This window comes from Gymnoscopelus braueri, assembly GCF_963280865.1.
Source record: "Gymnoscopelus braueri genome assembly, chromosome: 9".
NCBI lineage: Eukaryota > Metazoa > Chordata > Actinopteri > Myctophiformes > Myctophidae > Gymnoscopelus > Gymnoscopelus braueri.
The window spans coordinates 18,885,308-18,905,470 of NC_137610.1; the positions used below are offsets into that span (position 1 = coordinate 18,885,308).

Below are 20,163 nucleotides of genomic sequence, written 5' to 3' on the forward strand. Positions count from 1 at the left end.
ACCATGATTGGAGATTACATATTCCACTGCATGTCCACAAATATGTTCTGCTGTTAATTACAGGACCAGCGTTTTGTTGCTTTGGTCAGCAAAAACCTTCACACATTGGACCCATTCAGTGGGGGATGACCTTTCCTTCCCCCTATATATTTCCAGCTTTTCCATGGTCTTCTGTCATTCCATAATTCTGTCTCTCTCTCTCTCCCCCTCTGTCTGTCTTCAGTCACTCCATGCTGCTCCACACTGCCACATTGGGCCTCGTGACTTTCGCTGTCTGAGGGAGAGTGCAGTGGGCCCGGGGTGAGTTGACGTCCAGCTCCTCCATATGATGTATGAGATGGATAGAGAGGGAGAGAGGAGTGTGCAAGCCCTGTTCCAATGTTTGGGAGGCACATAAAACATTACAGAATACTTCCCCCGCCCCCCAAAAGAAAAAAACAAACCAATATTAATGTCCAAACTTAAAACATGTCCTAGGGGATTTTCTCCCCCCTCCTCCTCCCCAGAGCTTTGGCAGAGAGAACGAGTAGAACAACAGAGGAGAGGGGAAACTGGCAGCCTGTGTGCTCCCAACATGCAGACTTTGTTATTCTGAGACGCCATGTGCAATGGCTTTGTTGGACTGTCAGGGACTGGGCACCTACAGTATGTGGGGACCACACCCTCCACATCTGAAAGAATAGAAGATGAGGCAATGGCTCAACTCAAAAAACGCAACGTCGACACATAACACAGATTACACTTTATGTGCTTTCAATAAGAATCCGACAGGAGCTCGTTGGTGGGATGCAAACGATACAAACTTGTGTTAATATATGGATATGAACAGTTTTTTTGGTTTAAATTTTTTGGTCGAAGTTCAGTTCCGTGTTTGTGTGACATGTGGTGGTATATGTTGTGATATATTTAGGATGTGTATGTTTGAGCAAATTGTACGTCGATTGAGGGGCCTTTGCTGGCGAGACCACCATTTAGCATTAATGATGCGTAATGATGTCAAATATCAAATCTATATTTTCTCAATCCAAACATTCAACTCCTAAAGCGTGGTCCATTTTAATTGCCTGCCCGTTCATCAAAACGCCTGATTCATTTCACATGCGAGGCATCCCGTCTCCAACCCCATGAAAGGGCTGTATAGATGTCGAATGTCCACCAGCGCGGGGCGCTTCGAGTAGCAATCCAAATATACAGAGGTATTCTCAAACAACCCGGGCCTGCCAACTACAACACTGCTATTTATTTATGTATTTATCTGGATTTCCTGTATACTTGTCGAGATGTTGGGAGCTGCAGGCCATGCTATCTGAGGCTCATTTGACGAGCGGAGGCTCGCTCTGGCCCGTCCACGGCGTGTTGCATTAAGGCTGGATTATTTTTCCTGGGGGCTCATAATGACGCTGCTGTCTTGGTCCCTGAGAAGCCTCTGTTCTCCCAGCCTCCTCCCTCCCCTTCTGCAGGACGCTGGATGCTGGCAGCTGCCCACTGGTTTTCTCACCTGGAAAGCTGCACTGGAGATGGAGATGCATTAGGCAGGAGTGTGGCTGGCATGTGTTAAGCGCGTGTGTGTGTGTGTGTGTGTGTGTGTGTGTGTGTGTGCACACACGCGCGTGTGTACGTGTTTGCCTGCACGCGGCATGTGCTTTAACCCAGCATTATACTGTATAAGGTTCCATAATATTCTTTCATGGAGAAGAGGCTGCAGTTGATTTACAGAATTGGAAGTAAAAGGTTTAACTTTGGTTCGGTTTGTGTTTTGTTTGTTTATCCAAGTCTAGAATATAACTGATGTCTGGGTTGAGTGATAATTTGATTGATAAAGAATGTCTTTCTTCTCAGATAAGATTCTTTCAGTCAGTTTATTTATTCTATAGGCCCTTTAAACCACCATAGAGCATCTCCAGACAGCTGTGGATCCCACGGGAAGGAATGAAACCAACTTGCTGGCTTGGAGTTTTATGATTCAATTTTCAACTGTATCAAATTTTGAACTTTAATCACTGCTATTGTCTCTGCTCGTGCAAACGGCTCTTCTTCCTTTAAGATGTCATTGACTCACAGATGGAACCTCCGAAACCCAATGTATTTGGAAAATGTTTTCAGGAATACTTTTTTTTTTTTCCTTCCCCCTATGAAGTAAAACATGTTTGGAAAAATTACCTACATTTCAGAAGGGTCCTTTCAAGCTTACGCACTGTGTGCTGAGTATTATGTAGGTTTTGTGTAGGTCGCTTTCCTGTGGTGGACTGTGTAGCAGTGCTGCCTGGGGACATAGAAATAGAAATAGAAAAGTATAGACCATTCATTTCCATTCATTGCAATGCAATGTCAAACACAAAACTGAAGTAATCAATCCACGGTGGCCTCAATACAGGTTCACAATTCAGTTTCCCCTGCAAAGTAGGTGCTGTGAACGTGGAAGTAGGGTGCTTCGCGCTTATGACCCATCTATATGTCTTACAGTTTGATTACATTGTGGTGTCTTGGGTATGTATAAGTTGAGTCACTGTGAAACCAACTCATACAGGTGGCTCAACAAAGCCCCCCTTCCCTGACATACTGTGTGTGTGTGTGTGTGTGTGTGTGTGTGTGTGTGTGTGTGTGTGTGTGTGTGTGTGTGTGTGTGTGTGTGTGTGTGTGTGTGTGTGTGTGTGTGTGTGTGTGTGTGTGTGTTTGCGTGCGCATGTGTGCATCTGTGAGTGTGTGGGGGGGCTTTGGGGGTGTAATTATCAGGAGGAAATGGCAAGATTTCGGTCATTACTTGCAGGAGTACAGGCCAGGGTAATTAGATATTACTGTGTGTGTGTGTGTGTACAGACACATTTCTGCGTCTGTCAGGTGTGTGTCTGTGAGTGAATGTTTGTGCGTGCGTGCGTTTGGGGACTTATGTATAACTTCAAGATTTTCTTTATTCATTTACAAAAATTATAAATTAACTAAAATATGAAGAATCAGTTAGAAGTTTAAAAAGGAATCAGAAATAAATAAGATAAATAGCAAAAGTAAGAAAAACAAATAGCATATGTCAACAATGTCAGATAGGACATACCTATTTATAGCAATAGAACAGTAATGCAAAATAAAAATATTTACAACCGTAGAGTTGGCGGCTATAATCCTGTACACAGTCTATATTGTATATAGCCTACAGTACATACTGACTTGGGTCAGACCCCATTGCTTTATCGTCCATAAATGAACATGTCTCACATAAAGGTGATTGATATTTCCCATTTAGATTTGACCAGCAATTCCTGCTGGTTACAATAGCTGTTCTCATTTGTCATACAGTGACATGCAGAAGGCCTGCTCTGTATTACTACCGTAGTTAGAAATGTGTTTCTGAGGCTCAGATTTCTTGTTCTTCATTTCGAGATGCCACGTCAGTGTGGATCTGTGTTATACTGGGTCCTGCAGGGCTTATCCCTCGGAAGTCTCAATCTGAATCATATTTGATTGATGCTACTGCTGCAAAACCGCAACGTTTCTGCATATATTTGAAGTGGAATGGTCGACATGCAGGTCAGATGATTGAATTGTGTTCATCTTTTCATCTTCTTAAAAATGAGAGGCTGTTTTTCTTATCTGTTTCATTTGATGAACTTGCATACAAAATAATCTGTATTTATATATTGTTTCCAGAAACTGCCCTTCTGTTATTTAAAATTCCACAGCCAGGTGTATTCCTGCTGCAGGAAGAATTTGAGCCTCATCATAGATTAATCTGCGTATCCTACCGCAGGTCCAAAATAGACAGCAGAATGGCATGCATAATAGAGTAGTGTGTGGTTCCAAAGAGCCCCCCCAACCCACCACCCGTTTCATAACATTCTAATTTTTGCTGAGAATCTTTCCCAACCAGTAGTTGCTTTCAGGTGTATAAGCAAGCCCGAATATGAAATTCTAAATAAACATTTTGACACAACTGTGATTCTATTGCGGCCTACATTGCTCTAGGGACGGTAGGTATGAGGAAGGTAAACAGAGTTATTTTGCTGCATGGAAAGAGACATTTGGGTCAGTCCACATTTCCCCTGGATATATATGTGCTCATGGTTGAGTATAAAGTGCCCATGCCCAAATTAATCTAATAACTCTCTTAACTCTCACCTCCCTCACTCTAGTCCACTGTGCAGCTCTATCTGTGCTCCTCTCTTCCTATTTCGTGCTTTTAGAACAGCTCGGCCCATTTCGCTCGGTCAACAGGATTTCCATAATGGCTACTACCACCATAATACCTTTTGCAAAAATAGCAACATTTGCAGTAGTCCCATATACTGTACTGTAATGTTGGACGATAGTAATCATGCAATCATACAATCATCATACCGTAATTTGATGATAATAGCTCAACTTACAAATCCCAGGTGGTCCAAGTGCGGTGGTCCATACACTTTTTTGATACCCTATAGTTTTAGATTTTTGGTACCCTATTCCTAATCCCTGTACGTTATCACCTGTTTACTCTTATTTAAAATTAGTTTTTTAAATTCTTAAGTACTTAAGTACTGCGGTACTGCCATGACAATTGAATTTCTCTCCATGTATATATTATTTGAAAATGCAATAGGTCTGGTTCAGTGAGCTTTCCTTATCATGATTGTCAAAATTGACTATTCAGCCCTGCCTTAAAGTAATACTAGGTAACTTTTTCAAAAAACTAAAGTTACATTTTATATCTTTTGTGAGTGGAAATTTAATGAATTTCACCCCCGAAAGCCTTTTATAAACATATTTTCTATTGAAAGTGGACAGGGGCGTCTTTCTCGCGAAAATGACGTCATCCGGCCGGAAAACGGAAACGGAAATGCACCGGTTTCCTGTTTGGCCCGGAACTACCACGCTAGTAACAAAAAGGAATTTCACACTGTTTTTATGGCATTATAGGATTTGAAGATGGAAAAACAGCAGCAAAAGAAAACACAGCTCACGTAACTAATGCTCCACTGGCTAAGAGAAATGATCCGCAGATAGTATAAAACAACAAAAAGAACGCTTTTTGAAACGATTCCGCCTTCAGGTGAAAACAAATGGAATTCTGGGTAATGCAGGACTCCGCTAAAGACCTGCAATGACGGTAGTGACCAGCAGAGGTTGCTAAAAATCGCTATTTTTGGACCTACCAATTATGGCTTTAAAGGAGTAGTTCACCCAAACAAATACGGTAGTAGACTCCACCGGTCATCAAATTATTGGCTTAGGGATGCAACAAAAACAAAAAAATCTCCATGAATTCAAGGTTTCATGGGGTGAATAATTGATAGAAAATAAGATTTTTTTTGGGTGAACTACTCCTCTAAGCTGCATATCCTCTTGTGCATATTGGTTGCTTTATCTTCTGATTACTTTTAGATAAGTGAACTTGATATTTTGCCAGATATCTTATCAATGTGGAAATATGCACACATTATCCTTCCCTTTCTTGTTTTTGTCCTGAGGATATTTTGGCCAGGTGAACTGCCGGTGAGATATCCCAGATGATTATAAAGATCTTTATCTCATCAGAGCTTTTAATGATGTTCCCTCAGGTGTGGAGCTGAATGTTTTCGTACTCAATATCATAACAGCTATAAGAAAGAATAAATCTTGTTATGCAGCGTGAACGGAATCTCAAGTAAAGTACAGATTCATCCCATTGCATCACCTGTTTGAGCAGTTTGACAGTGCTGTAGTTTAGAAAACGGAATGTTTATGAAGACATTTTCAATACACGTTTTCTGCATTAACTGTCCTCTCGCTTTGTTGGAAGGGATTTTTCCCCAACATCTGTGTATGCAAAAGACTGCCTGTCCCCTGTCTCCACAATATGCTTAATTTTGTATGCACTGCACACGCAAATCTCAACAGTAGCTTGTTTGTGTTGTCGAATAATCCCTAATCAACAATCCAAACCATGGCATCGTCTCTCATTACACCTGGTGCCAGCTTGGCACCAGGTGAACCCTGTTTGTTTACTTTAAACAGGACTTGGTTGAAACAGTACCGGGCAAGCCTTTGCATCACCATAGGCAAGATGTGTGCACACACACGCGCACGCACGCACAGAGGAAAATGAGCACACTGACCATGCACATGGGCGCACACGCACGCAGCAGTGCAGGCCAGATCGCATGCTGGAGAGGCATGCAAAATGCATGTAAAGAAAACAAACGCAGCAGGGCACATGGGCCGTCTCTCAGTCACACCCACACATGCACTGCATGCATCATTTGAATATAATAGTAGGGCATTGTGGTTGAGATGAATAATGGACAGGGGGATTATTAGCTGACTAAAAGACTGTTGAGCCCTGTTGACTGTGAGAGAGCCATCTTTCTTTCATTAGGCAGTATAGCATAGTCCTGACTGGGACCCTGAGGGCATTCATTACGCACACAGAGAGAGGGCCCTGTGTGGGGCCTACAGTAGGCACAGCACATGGCATTGAGTAAGACAGGGGCTGCAGCTTCTCATTATGGGGGCTTTTCCTCCTCAGAGGAGCTGACTTTTCAACACCGTCGGCGCTCTTCATACAGCCCAGAGGGGGAGTCCTAAGACAGAGCTGCTCACTGAGCAAAGGAGCCATTAATTCATTCATAATTCACTTTCTTACCAAAATGGTATTTTTCACAGAAATCTCAATTATAAACTCTCGACAGCTCTTGTCTCGCTTGACTGTGTCCTCAGTCTTTTCTTTTACAAAAATGTGCACGCTCGTGCATGAACACGCAAGCGCATACACACACGCGCCCGCTCAATTGAATGACACACTTCACAGCGCTCTATTCCCATCTATTGGGAGGAGCTGTCCGTTACAGTGACAGACATGCCTTTTCCAAATATTATTTCATAACAGACCTGAAAGGTTAGAGAGAGAGAGAGAGAGAGAGACATGTGCTGTCAGGGAGTGATGGATGAGCCTCTTTGAAAAGTCCGTCAGGGAAGAAATCCACAGCCCAGTCTACCCTGGAGACGGCACGATAGGCCAGGACAATCCTGTAACTCCCACCTCATCCCCATCTCTCTCTCTCTCTCTCTCTCTCTCTCTCTCTCTCTCTCTCTCTCTCTCTCTCTCTCTCTCTCTCTCTCTCTCTCTCTCTCTCTCTCTCTCTCTCTTTTTCTTTCTCTCTCATATCTGGCTTTCAGAAAAAGTGCAATAATTAAAGGCCTGGCAGTTTTGTAGTTTGGCTCTTGATCTGCTGTCTCTTGGAGGAGATATGACAGTTGATGTGGCCAGAGAGGGCATTGAGCAGCGGGGGTGGGGTGGGGGGCTAGGAGTGTAGGGGGGTGGGGGGGGGGGGTGGCGGCGGTGGTGGTGGGGCTACGCAGTGCAGATGGAGAGGAGACAGATCGGCTTCATAAGATAGTCACAGACCCCCCCTACACGCACACAGCTTTCTTGTACATTCTTCATATTAATTCCTTGGCACTTTCTCCTTGCAGTGAAGTAATATCTCCATTTTTAGACAGTGTTTCCGTCCAGCACATTATGCCTAATGCAAGAAGTAAACGTGGTGTATTTCCCGCAGATGTGTGGATAGACTGTGTGTAGCACGATGTCATCATGCGCACCCCTTGATGCCATCTCTCACGACCCCTGATGCCATCACAGAGATGTCTCGTGTTTGTTTGTGTTTGTGCTTTGATTAAGATCTCGGGTCTGCCATACGTATGTCGTACATACTGTAAACATAGCACTGCATTTACGAGATTAAATGAGGGCAGAATTTGAAGTCTTGTTTCTATAAAAAATATTTTTTTGGGGACACACACATTGAATCCGTATTTGCACATAAACAGAGCCCACCCTATAGTAATGCCTGATTTAGACTTGTTTGTGCATAATGTTGCGAAAATAGAGTTCACAAGCATTGCACTGCAACGTGTTGTGAGCTTGTACTATAGATCTGCTATTTTCGATGCCAGTATAAATCCAGCTTATAGGCCAGTGGTTTCGTATTGGACTTTCCAGTAGAGGCAGACATGGTGAGAGTCCAATAGAATAGGAGGCCATAGAGACTTAAGAGGCAGCGTTTAGCCGCTGTAAATGGCTGATCTAATTAAAGCTCTTTAACTTGGTCCTTCGTGTGACGCCAGACCTGAGGCTTGTAATGGAGAATGAGTCAGAGCTGGAGAGAAGAGAGATGAAGAGGAGGAAAGAGGAAGAATGAGGGAGATGGACAGAGATTGGGGGGCTTTTTGTGCAACACATGCAATTACAGAATTACAGTATTAAGCATAGTTCAACCATATAGTTCTGCTTTTTATTTATCCATTGTCTCGTAAAGTAAAGAGACAGGGGTCGGTGATTGGGGATTTTGTCCCAACACTAACACAATGACAGACATATGCAAACCAAAGACCAACCAGATCAGTTTCTGCTTTTTATTTATTCATTCATAGCCTGTAGATTTAGATCTGGGACACAATTTGCAGAAGTTCATTGGGATAAATGTACCGCTGATTGCAAACAAAGCAGGAGGTTAGTGCAGGCTAATGAAGACGATCTGTCCTCATTTCAGAAGACTGGTGTGGGCTAATGAAGACGATCTGTCCTCATTTCAGGCAGATGAGATGATTTATATACGATGAGGAAAGTTCAGAATTCAGCAAAAACTCTGTCAGTGTTATTAAACACTGACATCAGTGTGGTAAAACCATAACTCACTGGGTTTGAAAACATCTTGCTGGAGCTGCGTGTGCTTTTCTAGTGGTTATTAAAGTGGGACAAATAGCAGAGACATGCTGCCCACACACTGAATAGGAAAAGCCCCAGTACCAAAGGTCTATAGCGGAGTGTTTATTTTCATTTTTATAAATCAATTCCACATTGGAAATTCTGCTGCAGAACTGCGGTGTTCAAGCTAGAGTACAGTATATGCATGGCGAACTGTAAAGCCTTGCAAATAGTCCTACTATGCAGTTCCTGGTCTGTGAAGGCACAATCCACATTATCTTTATGCGTTTATGATGTACCTTGTACTGTACTACTGGTAACTTATTTTTTGGCAGAGACGTGTGTTAGACTGTGTTTGTAGTTAGGCCTGTGTCTGTGTATTCGATTTTAAGAGCAGTCTGATGCCTTGAAATGAATGCAGGCACATCTGAGTTAGTACGGCAATAACTCAGGCCATTCTCACTTGGCTCAAGTATTTCAACACCCCAACATGAAACTCTCTTCACCTCAGGGTGTGGGCAACACACCAGGCAGGAATCACAACGTTGTGAAGGCGAGTCGTCAAACTCCTATGCGTAAATTACCATATGAATAATCCAATTTCTCGCCATGGCCATTTATCAGTTTTACAGCCATGTAAAACCTAGCTTTATTTTAACGCGAAGTGATGTTGTGCATCGCTGGGGTCATTATGATCCAATGCTATCCCAGGGCCTGGACATGGTTTCACGTCTCCCCAGAGATTGGGAGGGGGGCGGGTGCTGTTGAGAGCTTTGGCCCCCGGAGCCGTTTTGCGGGCTCGCGTAATAAAAATGACCCTGTTAGACAGAATGGAGCATAAACAACAGCAAGGCTTGAACTGGCGTAGATATCAGCAGACAGACCTCAAATCCCGCTGCTGGCCGAGTCAGAGGAAGAGAGGGCAAGCGGGGAACGGGGGTTGGATGGCTGGAGGTTCTGGGATGGATGCTGTGGTGTCTGTATGCCATGCCAGTTAGTAGTCCAGACCGCTGTCTGTCACTATCCCTGTGCCCAGAACAGCTATGGCAGATTGCTCATCTCTCTAAATTAACAATCTCCACCACAGGGAAGTGATTTGCGGAGGGACATGGCGAGGAAGGGAGCGGGTAGAGGGGGGAGAGGGGTGAATCCCACAGCTGATTGCTACCACATTGATGATGGTTAGGATGATATTACCATAAGAGACCAAGAGTCTCCTGGGCATTCTGGTCAACAGACAGGCCCTGTGGCATTTTGCCCTCTGGCACCGAGGACCGGTCCCTCGCGGCATCCCCCAAGAGCATCCCCTGCTCATCCCGCCACAGGGGGTCCCATAGATCTATGTCTCCCTGCCAAGGCCTTGGAATGCTCCCATGGAGATACTTTATTATTGATCCGACAATTGTTCTGTCAAAATGTTTTTCAAAAGCCAGTGGTTGATATTGAAGAAGTGTAATATTCCTTGGATGAATCCACAGAGCCTCCATTGTTACAGTGTGTATCTACAATATGATAGATCTGCACTCCGAATCAGTTGTTGTTCTGTTTTCCGATTCCTCCGTTGACCCCCAACCACTCTCCCGGCTCTCTGCTCCACTTTTCCATCCCCCCGTCTCCCCCTCATCAAATCAGCTGCTTGCTATCAAGCTTTCCAATAATGTGCTTTATTCATTTTCCAGCCACTCCGAAAACCCACTCTCATAATTTCTTTATTTTGCTCTTTCTGTGTTTTTTGAAGATCACCGATATTATACTCCCATCCGCCACAGTTTCATCCAAAGATGGTGGTCGCTGTCAAATTGAGCGTGTGTGAGTCAAAGAGTACCATAAACCCAACTGGACTGTATGCATTTCACAGAAACACTATATGAATGATGTTTCTTATTACTCATTAGCACATACAGTACAAACCTCAATTTCTTTTTTATGTTGTTGATGGTTTTAGAACGAGTCCCTGCATCCTCTGGGTTAATTTACTCAATAAAACCATTTAAACCCTATATATACTTAGTTATACGATGGTGTCATGTATAAATAGCTGATCTATAAGCTTACGATGTGTCGCGATGTGACACATTGTGAGCTACTTTCAATTCTTTGAAAAATGTTGAAACTTTTGTCTATAACGAGGGAGGCTGAAAGTGGTTTAACAATGTGAAAATTGACGGGTCCATTTGGGTCCAGTTTTACACTCTCAATTAAGTTATATTACCACTGAGAATTTTACTGTGTACTTTCATATCCATAGTATTACTCATTCACTCCGAGCCCCTGGGCTTTTTTTTAAGGGTGAAATTCAAATCAACTCTCTCTCTCGCGCTCCCCCCCCCCCCCCCACCAACCCCCGCCTACTCCTCACTGTCAACAAAACGGCAATAAGTCACGTCTTTCGCCATAGGAAGAAAAATGAGGGGTCTGCCTGTAACGAAGGCCTCTCTGGGACTAGAAAGCGACCTGCCACTCAGAGGTGTGGGACTTGCGTACAGATACATACCATGCTCCGTTTTGACATTTATGAGCAGGTTTACTGCAGCGGAAAATCACAACAATCAAGGAACATTGTTAGCACCCAATTAGCACTGTAAAAGCACTTTGGACCCGCTTTCCTTTCAGTCCTCCTAAACTTTCCCTCATGAAAAAAGGAAAAAAGAGGAAAGCCTTTTCCCTGCCACTCTTTAACGTTAACTTTAAAGGGGGCCGGGAGGGTATAAAGAATGATTTCACCATATGTATCAGCAGCACTGCCAAGTCTGCCGTCGTTCATCAGGCTGAGTGACACTATCCTATGTCCCTTAACCACTTAACCTTAATCACTGCGAAGACATCGATCTTGTAGATCGGCTATTTTAGCAGAATGTCCACCTATTTTCGCTGAATGTCCGCCTATTTATGGCATGCCCAGTGTAGGGACGCTAGGTTTCATGTGGCTAATATATATTTGTGGGAATATTTGTTTCTCCGTGGAGGAAATGCTTTTCGTAATGGATGCAGCATCTGTCCCAGATGGGGGAAAGCCTTTCTCTGTTGGCAGAAGCTACCTCTTCTTCTTTTCTTTTTTTTTTCACTGACGGAAATGAAAACACCGGCAAATAAATATGTGCCACTATTGAAGAACAAGATGGGGATTTCTGACATGAGAACCATGCAGGCTGCCAGGTCTCGCTCATCCTTCAACTCTTCCATCTCACTTCTGTGACTCCTCCAGCGATATTTTTAAGACAATGGTGTTGACAAGTATTGTGAAGAGGTGGTGAGTTCAGTGAATAATTTACGCTAATACGACCCGCCAAAAAACAATCAGACAGGGGGTTCTGTCTGATTGAAGAGCAACATCTGAACCTCAATCTGAAGATCTACCATAAATCCAGCCGCAACGTCTGAGGGATGTTTCTTTGATATACCAGCTAGAACCCTGTTCTTCAGTGTGTTTCTGTGGTTGCATGAATAGGAGTCGATGGAGGGCTAATGTAGAGCTGCTCTTAATGTTTCTGGGACGGCGTCCAGATCACACTGAGAAGCTGCTGCACTAAAGCAGGCGCTACAGTGGATGTTCCATATTACCGTGGAGGCTGATAGTGATACTGTGGTCCTATGTTCTGTTTGTTCCCATGAACGAGAGAGGGAAAGAAAGGCATGGGATTTATCTTTATTCAAGGACTCAGTTTATGAGATACTTATTAAAAAATGAGCAGCTTTGACTACAACAGTAGTTTTACTGGAATTTGAGGTAAGGAAATGACGATGAACACAGGCCCAGAGCTCGACTAAGATCGGACACTTTATTAAATGTTAGATGTCCCACAGTGGATTTCTATAAGGAGGTATTTCCTGCAGACGGACAGGCTGCTTAGAGTGAGTGATGTGGAGGGGTTTAAAAGACCCGACATGGATTCTCCGCTCCAGTGTGTTTTAAGGCCAGTAAAGCCGACCGTCGTCGCACTGTTTTCCATTTACTCATCAGGCTGGGCATTGGCTGCCAGATTCAATCATACTGTACTCCACACATTATGACTTGAGAGGCAAAGGTCTGGCTTCATGACATTCCCACCTTTCCTCAGGAATCTACAGCATGCGTTCTTGCTTTCTCACATTCTCACTCCCTTGCTCAAATGTTCTTTGCCTGTCGGTGTCATTTCACAGGCTTTCACTTTTATTTTCCTCTCTCCTTTTCTCTGTCTCTGTCTCTCTCTCTCTCTCTCTCTCTCTCTCTCTCTCTCTCTCTCTCTCTCTCTCTCTCTCTCTCTCTCTCTCTCTCTCTCTCTCTCTCGCTGCAACCCGATCTCCAGAGGAAACGTTCTCTTTGAACGTTTTTGAAGTTTTTGAAATTCCGTGAATAGACACGGAAAAACCAGAAATTCCGTGCATAGCCGCCTCGCATCTCCCCCATTGTGACTAAACCATGACGGAGGCAGTCACAGGCGAACTGTCACCCCGTGAAGGACCACCGAGGGAGCTAAGGCGACCGAGTTGCCGTCCTGAACGGTGTGACGTTCGCCTGTGCCTACTCAGCGCCGAGTTATGTACCGATAGGCACAGAATCGTAAATTTTGTTGTGGGGACTGCTTGCGACTGGTTACGCCCACCGTGGGACTCGCCGTACATATGCACGCAATTTCGGGGTTTCTAGGCGACTATCCACGGAATGAAGTGCACTATTCCGTGCAATGTTACGGAGATCTCTGGAGATCAGGCTGCTCTCTCTCTCTCTCTCTCTCTCTCTCTCTCTCTCTCTTTCTCTCTCTCTCTCTCTCTCCATACGGTATATAAAATGAAAATCGTATTTTTGTATTTCACAATTATTATCAGGGTTACGGAGGGACAATGACATCAGAGGACAATACAGATAATTTGATATATGGTATGTGGTACCAATAAGCATGATGAGCAACAAACGGATTAAGATGCTAAAAACACCCCAAAATCCTCATTACTAATAATCGTAATAAATAATTGTAAAAAGAAAGATATTTTACAGAAAAATACAAGTAATCTGGATTGTAATTTTAGCCGTAATCGTGCAGCCCTACACCATAACATTGACTCTCTCTTCTCCATGCTTGGCTAAGAGGTGATTAGGCAGGGTCAGGCGTCAGTGAATAAGTTGGGCTGTGAGCCTCTCATCAGGGTGGCTGTGTCAATGGATGGATGAGGAGGCTAGCACTGATCCAGGGACACTGCTTTTGTTTAAACTCTGCAGGGGCTGATCGAGGCCCAATTGGCTGCACTGACGTGTGTGTGTGTGTGTGTGTGTGTGTGTGTGTGTGTGTGTGTGTGTGTGTGTGTGTGTGTGTGTGTGTGTGTGTGTGTGTGTGTGTGTGTGTGTGTGTGTGTGTGTGTGTGTGTGTGTGTGTGTGTGTGTGTGTGTGTGTGTGTGTGTGTGTGTGTGTGTGTGTGCGAGCGTGCATGTTAGTATGAGAGAGAGACTCCTTTTGTGTGTGTGTACGTGCATGCAGCGCAGATGCATTTCCGCGTGTGCGTGTGTGTGTGTCCTGTGCAAGTGTATATGTGTGATTTTGGGCATGCACATGGCTCCATCCATGTGAGCATGTGACTGCAGCTCAGTTTTGGCCTGTGTCACGGAACGAGCAAGGATGTGATTGATGGGTTGTGTACTGTAGTGAAAGTCTTTTAAATGGGAGCGAAATGGGGATTTAAAACGTATGACTTCATCAGGCCTGTGCTGCTCAATGTGAGGTTAATACAATGTGGCAAACCTTTCTCCTTCAACTGAGGTCATGCGTTTTATCCCACAATAAGGGCTTTCCTCAACCGTGTCAGTAGGCCGACCTGCCATCTTGGTGGGTGTACTTTCATTGGATGATCAAGCTGTGTTCTCTGGGTTACCATTAAAACAGTGTGGTTGTCCAGGTGGCACAGGGGTAAGTACCTGCCCTGGGATTCGATTTCTCCAACAATTGACCGTGTTCATGGGTGCAAAGCTGGTTGGGGAGTGATCTTTCTCATTGCACTAGCAACTCAGGTTGCCTGTTCAGCATACATACTGTCAACCATTTCATTCGTCACAAACAAATGACAACTGGTATCTCACATAGTAATGATTTAGACATAAATAGGGAATTTGTGTAGTACCTTTATCCAAAGTGCTTTACAAAGTTCATAACAATAACCCTTTCACACACCATGCAGCGGGAAAGGCATCAACATTTTCAGGGTGAGCAGATGGGGGTTAAGTGTCTAGTGGACATTTTCAACCTCTATCAGGCTGTGGTCCCTGCAGGCTTCAAAATGTCCACCATTGTGCCAAGCATGACCAAGCACTCCAAGTTGACATGCCTGAATGACTAGAGACCTGTCACCCTCACTCCAATAGTCAGCAAATGCTTTGAGAGGCTGGTGAGAGATTACATCTGCTCCACACTACCTGCCTCACTGGACCCATGGCAATTTGTATACCGTCAAAACAGATCACCACCGGTGATGCCATTGCAGTGGCTCTTCACACCGTCCTCTCTCACATAGATGACAGGAAGGAGGCAGGGATCGAACTGGAAACCTTCCGATTTCTAGACGGTGGTTCTACTTCCTGAGCATGGCAGTTATGCTTATCGTTTTGTATGCTATAGGGAATGCTGTGGCCTCCTAGCCCAGGAATTCTTCTCCAGTATTCATATACAGTACAGTATTATCCTCACATTACTGACAACGCAGGAGAAAGGATGTTCTTATAACTACTGTACTACTAGAAGGTACTACTATAGTCAGTGTCACTGTCTCAGTATCTCAAGTGCTTCAGCTCTGAAGAGCACGGTAGCATGTGCTTAGTGTGTTTATAATAACAGAGCATCATTAATGCCAGTGAGTTTTCTTTTAGTTTTAATATTCTTAATAATGTGCTCTAAAGAGAATATAAATTAAATGTATGTAATTATAATAATACACTTTATGTCACAAAGGAAAGGCTTAAAAAAACAAGGCTTTGATGTGTACAATATTAATATAGGTGCTGTATTAAATAAAAACAACATTTTCTAAATTCAAATGATATGGAAAGTCCTTTAGATAAAAGTATGTTTTAAGAAGCAATTAAAAAGAAGACACTAATTTATCAAGCCCGAGCTCCTCAGGCAGATTGTCCCAGAGCTGAGGGACCCTGACACCCGGTCACCCTTTGCCTTTAGCCTTGACTCAGGAATGGCCAGCAGGTTCCTGTCTGAACAAGCAAGCCTGTGCACAGGCTTGTAAAGAGTTTATTTCTCTAAATGTAAATTAGGTGACAGGCCATGAAATGCTGTAACCTAAAACAGATAGGCAACCAGTGTAGGGAGGGTTCAGTTCTGGAGCCTATTTAGTGGTTTTAGTTTTTTGCTTAAGACATGTTAAACACCATTGCAATAGCCAAGGCACGAATGAATAAAAGCATGAATCATTTATTTTGCTTACTTTAATACTAAAAGATTGATCTTATTCCGGAGATACTTCTAAGATGATAAAAACATGCCTGAGCACGTTTGTTAACATGGCTCTAAAAGTTTAAGCTGGGATCAAATAAGATTTATACCTGCACTGAAGGTTTTGGCAATGGTGACATCGTTTGATAAAGGACCAAGTGATAATTGGATTTTAGAATGCAAGTGATCTGGGCCAATTATGAGAAGAAACTTATTTGACAATGAAAGTGTCTATGTATAATGTTGCCAAAGGGAAGCATACTGTATACAAGGAAATCGGATTGGATCTAAACATGAACCCTGGGGCACTTCACAAGACGGGGAAAAAGGGGAATCACGGTCACCAATTGAAAAAAAAAAAAAAACGAAAATTACTCAAGTATTATGTAAACCACTTCAAGGGAGACCCAGACATGCCAACCCACTGCTGTAATCTATTAATAAGTAGTCCAACAAAACAAGTATGGAACAATCACCGGCGTCAGCGTTCATTAAAAGATCGTTTGTCACCCTAATAAGTGCACTCTTAGTACTATGATGTTGGAGAAATATCAACTCTTCAAATATACGATTGTCTTTCATGGCTGCCAGAAGTTGTAATGAGACGATCTTTTGCAGATTTTCTTCTTTTTTTTAAATGAATGGTTATTTAGAAATTGGCTCGTCATTGATGCAATGAATGGGTCAAGACCAGCTTTTGTGGGAAGAGGTTGAGCACAAGCAGGGATAATCAGGGACACAGCTGGAAGATAGGGAGCTATTAATAATGGAAAGCAAATAATGTGCAACTATTCCCCGCCAAGGCTATTATAGTTTAAACATTTTCATTAGTTATTATTTTGATTTCGTTTTGACTTTTTCATTTAAATCTTTGTTATTTTTAATACATTTTGAAAGCGGTTTGCTAGTTTAGTTTAGTTTTTATTTTGAGAAAGGCTTAGTTTTAGTTACTTTTTTATTAGTTTTCGTATTAGTTTTAGTTTTTTATTGTAATATGGATTAGTCAGGGGCAAGATTCAACAAGGTCAGAAACATAGCAAATATAGCAGATCTACAAGCTCCCAATGCATGACGCTGTGACACGTTGTGAGATTGTAGATCTGTTGACCTTTTCTCTATGATTTTAGCTGGTTTTAGTTTTTTGCAAACTCACAGTCACAATACAGTTTCAGATAGGCTAGTAATTGTTTTTTGTAAAGCCTCGTTTTTTTTTTTTTACATTTTTTTTTTTTTTTTCCAATTCTAGTTTGAGTTATTTCGTTTTAAATGAACTGTAATAAGCTTGCTCCCCACCACATGTGTATGGTGTAACAAACAGGGCTAGGGGTTGGTTTCAAGTGATACATGGTATCAATGAGATCAGAGTTCGCCATTAATTGGAATGAGTTCAGCCAGCAAGGGCAAGCTACATCAGTTTGTGATATTGGAGCAGAGATCATAGAGCTCATGAATTTAAACTGGTAAAAAATATATTATTCACTTGAAGATTTAGAATTGAATGGGTTTAAGAGACAAGGAGAGTCAACAACAGTGATAAATAAAAATCTCGGACTATGTTTATTGTCAAGTATTACATTTGACTTTGACTTTGACAGCTCTCACATTCTTCATTTATTGTAGCCATTAAGAAAAAAGGGTTGGCGAAAGGGCCTACTCTGGGTGGAGTTTGCATGTTCTCCCCGTGTCTCCTAGGGTAGTTAATACCCTCACAAAAACATGTAGTAATCCTGGTCACTATACTGCCTCCCCCATGACAGCCGGGGCGCCTGATGGAGGGGAAGGGAACTGGTTGGAATAACGTGTTCCTTCCACGCGCTACGTCCAACCAGGGAAACTCCCCCCTGTCAGGTGACAAGAAGGTCAGTTGGCTCTCATGCCTGAAGGAAGCATGAGCTCGGCCCTGGCCTCCCTACTGTGGGGGACTGGTGTAGTGCTGGTGTAGGGCCGGTGTAGCGCCCAGGATCACTTAGGAAATTGGCACCGGGTGAAAAAAATGGGTTACAAAAATCGCGGGATAAAAAATGTAAAAAAGAAAAAAGAAAAAAAAAGAAAAAAGGGCAGATGGACTGCATGTCAGCAGCGCCTTCATCCAAAGTGCTTTACTTTGTGCTCACTCGGTGTGTGTGTGACTTTGTTGTACAGTAACTGTATGTGTTGCCAAGTGGCCTACGCCTGAATTCCCTGTCACTGCAGCAAGCTAGTGAGCGTTGCTTACATCTATGTAGTTTTGAGGAAGTGGATTACTAGATCAATGGCAGCTTGTCTGGAAGCAATCTATATTTCACACATGTAGTACAACAACAACAACAACAACAACAACATGATAACATTTTTGGCCAAATGGGCCATAATACTGTATATCGATTAATTTCACATTTACAATGGCACATTTAAAAGTGGATTCCAATTCATTTCACGTATACGTGTCTGGTCCATTGTGACATATTGTCACAATGGACAGAATCTGTAATCAGACACAGAGATTAACCTCATTCAGGTAGCAAATACGTATACTATATGCCCACGGTTATGAGTCGGACCCAGACCATGTTAGTGTAGGTCAAATAGAGTTAAGTCAATAGCAAAATGATTAGAGGGATCATTTAATGCTTCCAGATTGAATGATTATTAAATGGTATTAGTACTAGAGCAGTGGTTTTCAACCTTTTTCATATCAAGGTCCATTATTTATTCGGCATTTGAGCCATGGAACACCAGATTTAGCAATAATTTAACTCTTATGAGAGTTTAAAATGAAACGGGTCCATTTGGTTGCATTTTACACTCAAGAGTTAAAAATCTATAAGGGTCCATTTGGTTACCAACTTTCCATCATTTAGCTGGGGACCAACTAGAACCTCCTCAAGGACCACTGGTGGTCCCCGGACCACTGGTTGAGAACCACTGTACTAGAGGTTCAGGCCGCTACTCGGCCCTCACACCTACGACACATTGAGGTTAAACAACACACTCCATATTTGGGCGTAGCTGCATTGGGAACTCCTTATATTGTTATGGCTGAGTCATGGTGACATGAGCATGATGTCAGAGGTCCACCCGCCGGCCCTAAGCCATTTTTAATATAGGAAATATATTACTTTTTCTGGTCTTTCTGACCTTGCTTTACAATGTATTTCACATTGCAGATCATGCATTTATGCAGTACACATTATCACACTGATGGGTGTGAGGCACCCACCTGCTCATATGGAGCAGTTAGGGGTTAAGTAGGCCTGACCTCGACTAAGTCGACTAGTCGACTGGTTAGTCGCGGGGGGTCCGAGTCGACTGCGTGTCTCTTAGTCGAATCTAGTCGAAAAAAAAAAAAAAAATGTTTTTAACACTCTCACCGCCAGGCCCGTAGCTTACGGGCCGATAAATCCAACCGTACAGCGCCGATCCCGTAGCCTACGGGCTGTGGTGCTTTTTCATTTTTTTTTTTCTTTTTTTTTTTTCAATTTTCTATACGGAACATTTCATTGTAACACCACCGGAAACGGAATTATTCTGGATCACGTTTTGCCGATCCCGTTGCCCTCCATTCTAAAGCGCACACTGAAACGCCATTTTCTTCGATTGTAGTTTTTCTCCTCGCTGATCACTGTTTAAAGGGTCTACACCATGAAAATCACTTTTTTCTTGTTTTTTTGTATTTTTTGGGGTCCCCAGTGTCTCTTGTACCCAAAAAAATGTTTTTTTTTAAAATTCAGTCATTCCTTCTCATTTCATGGATTTCCAGAATGGGCGTGTCTGAACAGGCGATCTCAGAATGGAAATGTTTATGATGTCACAGACATTATTGATGGCAAACCCAATGTTAAATGAAAAGTGCCCGAATCGCTCCGAAACTTTTTCTACCCCCCCTAAGTGGGGGTCTACGAACAAATACTTCGGGCTCGGATTTTTTTCGATTTTGTATTTTTCTTAGATGCTTCTTTTTATGCAGAATTTTTCCATTTTTTTCCTTTTTTTTTATAATTTTTTTAAATATTGTTTTGTATTAACAGACAGAATTGCTCAGTAGCCCCCCCCTGCCCAAGAGGACGTTTTGGTATTGCAGCTGAAAGCGCTGTATAAGCCAGAGACAATTGACTTGGG

The 20,163-nt window shown here is 42.9% G+C and overlaps 1 protein-coding gene across 1 annotated transcript in view; it reads left to right on the forward strand.

The window, feature by feature from the left end:
* The first annotated feature begins 236 nt into the window (after window positions 1–236).
* znf469 (zinc finger protein 469) overlaps window positions 237–20,163 on the forward strand; it is a 190,381-nt gene continuing 170,454 nt past the window's right edge. Inside the window, exon 1 of the mRNA XM_080438311.1 lies at window positions 237–300. The gene's annotated coding sequence lies outside the window, so the exon portion shown is untranslated. The remainder of the gene's footprint in view (window positions 301–20,163) is intronic.